The sequence below is a fragment of the Sinocyclocheilus anshuiensis genome, unplaced genomic scaffold (assembly GCF_001515605.1).
Source record: "Sinocyclocheilus anshuiensis isolate Anshui unplaced genomic scaffold, SAMN03320099.WGS_v1.1 scaffold1079, whole genome shotgun sequence".
Taxonomy (NCBI): domain Eukaryota; kingdom Metazoa; phylum Chordata; class Actinopteri; order Cypriniformes; family Cyprinidae; genus Sinocyclocheilus; species Sinocyclocheilus anshuiensis.
The window spans coordinates 326,556-332,068 of NW_015548207.1; the positions used below are offsets into that span (position 1 = coordinate 326,556).

General features: G+C 35.0%; 1 pseudogene; it reads right to left on the minus strand.

Moving 5' to 3' along the window:
• Positions 1–5,513, minus strand: part of LOC107653527 (DNA annealing helicase and endonuclease ZRANB3-like) — a 67,936-nt pseudogene that overhangs the window by 14,809 nt on the left and 47,614 nt on the right.

Genomic DNA, 5,513 nt, shown 5'->3' on the forward strand with positions numbered 1-5,513 from the left:
CCCTGTCTTCCTGTTTCAGTTAAAATGACGTCAACACATAGAGTAATGCTGCGTGTTTCTAAGCATTTCAGGGGACATTTAACCTGATGAAGGACGTGCTCAGTCATTCAGGCAGTCTCTCCCTCTCTCTCGTTTTGTGGCATGTTTTGTGCCGTTGATCGTCGTCGTCGTCATCCTTAATAAATAAAACATTTATTCACGCTTGGGTGTCGGCTGTAAATCCAGTGGAGAGAAATCCCCCACCACTAATTTGTAAACTGGCATTCAGATCTGCCTCCATTTTGTTAGCAACGCCCCAGCTTCCAACGATCCAATCAATTCCCGAAGGACGAAATCAAGTCCCGCCCGCTCATTACAGATGCCGTTTCACTCGGATATACGTCACAGTAGAGAAGAAAAGACAATCGCAACTTCCGTTTCATGCCGACTTTAAACGCTCGCTTTCTTGGACTCAGTTTACAGAAGGTCGAAATGAATAAACTGATGCATGATGGGATTTTTCAGAGGAGAGCAGCAAATGAAAGTTCGATTAACTGCCTTAAAGATAATAAAATTAATAAATAATATTGGTAAATTGTATTATACTGTAAAACATTACATTGTAGTATTATATTAAAGATGAAATACTATAATAAAATATTAAATACTATATTAAAATATTTAAAAAATATTTTTTTAAAAAGTAGCAATTATATATCTCTGCAAAATTATGATTGCAGATCTGTAAAAACACAGGGCAAACATCTAAATGCCACTCCACTATAGGCAAAAAATGAATAACAATAATAATCAATTATAAAATGTTTTACGAAGGTCCAAACAGGTTTTTTAATTTCTTTTCTTTCTTTTTCTTTTTTTTTTTGGTCTGCAAATTTACAACAATCCTGATCATACATGTATAACGGCTAAATAACACATTTCTGCAAATATTTCTGCAAATTTATGAGAGTGGATCTGTAAAAGTACAGGAAGAACAACTAAATGTCACAACACTCTTGTAAAAATAAATAAATAGATAAACTATAATATAAATATAATATATATATTAAAAAATAAACTAAATATATAAAATAAACTATATATAATATATAAAACTACATATAATATATATAGTTAAATATAACAAAAAATATATAAAAAAAAAAACTGTTTTATGAAGGTCCAAACCGATGCATTTTGGGAGTTTTCAGAGGACTGCAGTGAATAAAATACAGATCATTGTATAAGGTTTTTTTTTTTGCACTTCAAATTTCCCATAAAATAATCTTTGACAATGGATTCATAAATGTCTTGGGTTGATAAGTGGTCTGCTTTTTTGCGAAAAAAAAAAAAGGTTGTTGTTGTAAATAAGAATTAAGTGACTTAATTCTTAAGTAACTTGCCTGATTAAAATAAGAAAGCAAGAATGAAAGAAAGGTTTGCCAAACATTCAAAGGCTAAGTTGATACATGATGGGAGTTTTCAGAGGACTACAGTGAATCATATGCAGATCATACCGAAAGTTTTGAATGCATAAACACCTCGAGTTGTGTAAATATGTGCTATTTACCCATGACAGCGTTTCGATCAGTATTCTTAGTGTCTGATTTTTACGAGTCTGAAAGCTGCCTGGTTTCTTTCAGAAAACGAATCCCGAGTGATGTCTTGACACACCGTCGCTGTGGTTTTCACTCATGCTTTGATGGGTGAGTGTTGAGTTGACGGAGACGCAGCGCACCACATGTTTGTTTTACGCTTCAAATTAAGCTGATAGAATCAGATATGTGCTGCAAGCAACTGCTGTAATTTAACAGTGACACTGTACTGTAAGTGAGAGCCACCTGCATTTGTAAGCCGTTTAGTTACTCATATAACCTAAGTTTTCTATGCTTTAAATATGTTTTAGTTGACATAATTCATATTAATAAAGTTTACAGTCATTAATTATTGCTGTAGTCACTGTAACAGTGACCCACCATAAAGCACCACATAGAAACGCCACTCAGAAAACGATCACATTTTTCTCATTTAGGTGAACTATTAATTTAAAGAACAAAGAAAACATATAGAGTGTGTTTTGAGTGTATGTGTGTACAGATTGAGGCTTTCAAGCGCATCAGAGTGGTGCGCAAACACACAAACACACAGATGTACGTGTGTAATAAGACAGCAGCAGCTGGCCTGGTATGTGCTTATATCTCTGTGTTTGATTTTGCATCACCAGGCTGTTGTCAGAAGACAGGCTGACGATCTGATCGATGGCATTGGAGTTGATGGTGAAAACAAAGCTTACGAAGATTTCACAAAGTTTTCCAGCGGTGACGCTGAACGAAAGCGGCATTCTTGATTTGACAGGTGCCAAAATCCATTCCGCCTCACCGTGGCCGTGATAATGAGTCGTTTTCAATCTGATCTATTTCTGTCGTTCAGCGCGCACACCTCCTTTTTTGTCTTCAGAACGTTTCTGCCTGTTGTTCTTTCGTATTTGCATTCTCTCGTAAGTTCGGCAACAGAGGGGAGGAAGGTTTCGACATCGCTTTACTGAGGATCAGGGCCCTGGATCAGCCGTGCCTTTATAAAGCCCATCAAATACGAAGGGGCCCAAAAGTCCCAGACCAAACTGAAAATCTGGAGTTCAAAGTCTAATTTAGACCAGTAAGTAAATGTTTTAGGATTTGCGTGCAACTGCCATTGACACAAAAGACAAACCAAATGCTAAAACATTCTTAAACTGTTAAAATACTTTAACTTCTCATAAAAACTGTTATGCTGAAAAATAAGCTTAAAAAATGTAATGTATATAAATATTATGCATAAAAACAATAAAAAAAATAAAATATATATATAAGAATATTTAAAAAAATCAATTGTGTTGATAAATAAAAATATATACACTTTAATATTTATATTAATATATTTATAGGATTAACACAAAAGACAAACCAAATACAAGCTTGTTGAAAAAAAAAAAAAAAATAAAAATAAAAAATATATATATATATATATATATATATATATAATTTATTAATATATTTTTATGATTCAAGTGCTACTGTCATTAACACAAGACAAACCAAACCAAGACATTCTTAAATTGTTAAAATAGTTTAACTTCTCATTAAAATTATTATGCTATAAGCAAAAAACAAATACTATACAAATCTAGAAATATTATGCATGTAATAAAAAGTAAAAAATTTAATTTAATTAAATAAAATATACATTAATATACTTATTAATATAAATATTATACATTTAAAAACGTAATTTAATTATTTAAAATTAATTATTTTACATTTTGAAAATGTGAACTAGAAGTCTCTAGTTGTCTTAGACTTTTAGACCCCATTATAAACTATGAAAATGTGCCATAACTGCTATAATGTCAGGATGTTGCTAAGCAGTTTTGAATAGTTTTAGCATATTGTAGTTGCCAAGGGTGTTGCTAAGTACTTGCTTAGTTTTGAGTGGTTTTGAACATGTTGCTATGCGGCAAGTTAAATAATGTTCTCCATATTAGGATTTTCGCCTGTTGTATCATAAAATCCAAGTCCGAATTTTAACAGCACAAGTCCTCAACAAGCCACATGATTTCAGGCCGTAGGACGGATGGTGCAGTACAACTTACATGCATAAGTTTGTTCAAATGCAGGATGCCGTTTTTTGTAAAATAAAGCAGACATTAGTAAAAACAAATTTATAGACAATGGTTTGTGTGTGTAGATTTCACCTTTTTGCACATTTAGTGGACTTTCACACATCTCGCAGCGTAGCAGCAGTCCACTGTTGGAGAATGTACATGCCGAACAGTTCCACTTCTGATTGTGGCGCGGCACCTGTAGTCCCGCCAAGGGGGGCGCACAAGGATGACAGGGGGCTCTTCTTAACCCTGCGTCACAACAAGGGGCTAACCTGCCGTAGCATTGAAGAATCAATCAAAATAAAGTTTCATTTGACATAATGAAACAGCAAATTTCGCTGCATGTTGTTTTAGTGTAATTTGTGAATTTTTTTCATATAGCATATTTGTTTTTGGTATCGTGACAACCCACATTTTACGTTTAGTTTATGGCAATAATGAAGTGTTTATGTACGTGAGAAAAGAAAGTCCCATCCTTGTCATCCTCAGAATCATCTTTCATGGTATCGCTTGGTGTCCACGCCTGAACGAAGTTCAGAAAGTCCAATTTCTCTTGGTCTCCCACCTCAGCTTTCAAATACTCCTTCTTTTCGTTCAAAGCGCTGCCCGTAACCGTTTCCTGTCCAATATCATTTGTAAGAATCTCAGCAAATAAAAGTAAATTTCCCAAATAAGTCTCTCCGAACTTTACAGCAGATATTGTGTTGCCGCTTAATTTAGTCCCAAGACATTATATATTGATTATTTTAAGAGTAATTTGGCAAGTCTGGAAACTAAGTTCACAGCCATTTAAAACTGTACATTTAAAGAAATCTATAAAAATGTTCACAAAATTACAGTGAAACTCTTTGAGTGCAACTAGGAATACTGAAGGTTATATTTTTTCCTTATCTGAAGGTTGATCTACCTTTCTGTTTAGCATGGCCCACATGACGTTGTCAAAGGTTCCTTTGGCGATGAGGTAGTGGATGTGTACGATCGTGGTCTGCCCTATGCGATGCGCTCTGTCCTCTACTTGCTTGATGTGTCCTGGGTTCCAGTAGAGTTCGGCAAAGACCACATGAGACACGGCCGTAAATGTCAGACCCTGAGCACAAGCAGATACATCTGATACATACAGTATGACAGCAATATTTGCATATAACGTTACTGAGAATGACATGTTTGGGAGTGTTACAAGTTTGTGAGAAAAATAAAGAACAGTAAGATGTTACGGGATTGAGGTGTTACAAGGTTGTGTGAAGGTATGGTGATTAAATGTACCTTGTAACATCTCAATCAAATACCGTACGTTTACATGGTTGAGGTTTTACGAGGTTGCATGAAATGTTTCGAACAGGTATTATAAAGAAAAACAGTGCAATGTAAATATTACAAGCCTGCATGACGCATAATTTATCCAGTGTTGAGGTGTTACAAGGTTGCGATATGTTTAAATAATAAAATAGGTTTACAATAGGGATGCTCCGATCGATCGGCCGGAGATCGGTATTGGCCGATAATCACATTTTATGACTCGATCGGTACTCACTACACTTGGCCGATCTCACGAACCGATCGCAATTAGACGATGTCAACGCGTGTCGACGTACATGATACGTGGGGACATAAAATGATTTGGCACCACAGTCAAGTCATCGCTGGTGTGGAAATGCTATGACATTTCGAGAAACAATGAAAAATTTGCTATTTGCCATAAAGGATAACAGTAACATAATACGCTGATCGTGGGCTGCTTTTAAATTAACATTTAACGTTATTTATAAAACAAAATATCTTCTTTGGCCATATTAGCCTACTCAATAGCATTAACACAGGCTTTACTCCTTTCAAACTTTATCTGGAATGTCACCGTTTCTGTCACTGCAACTTCCCGATCAGGCGAACGAACACA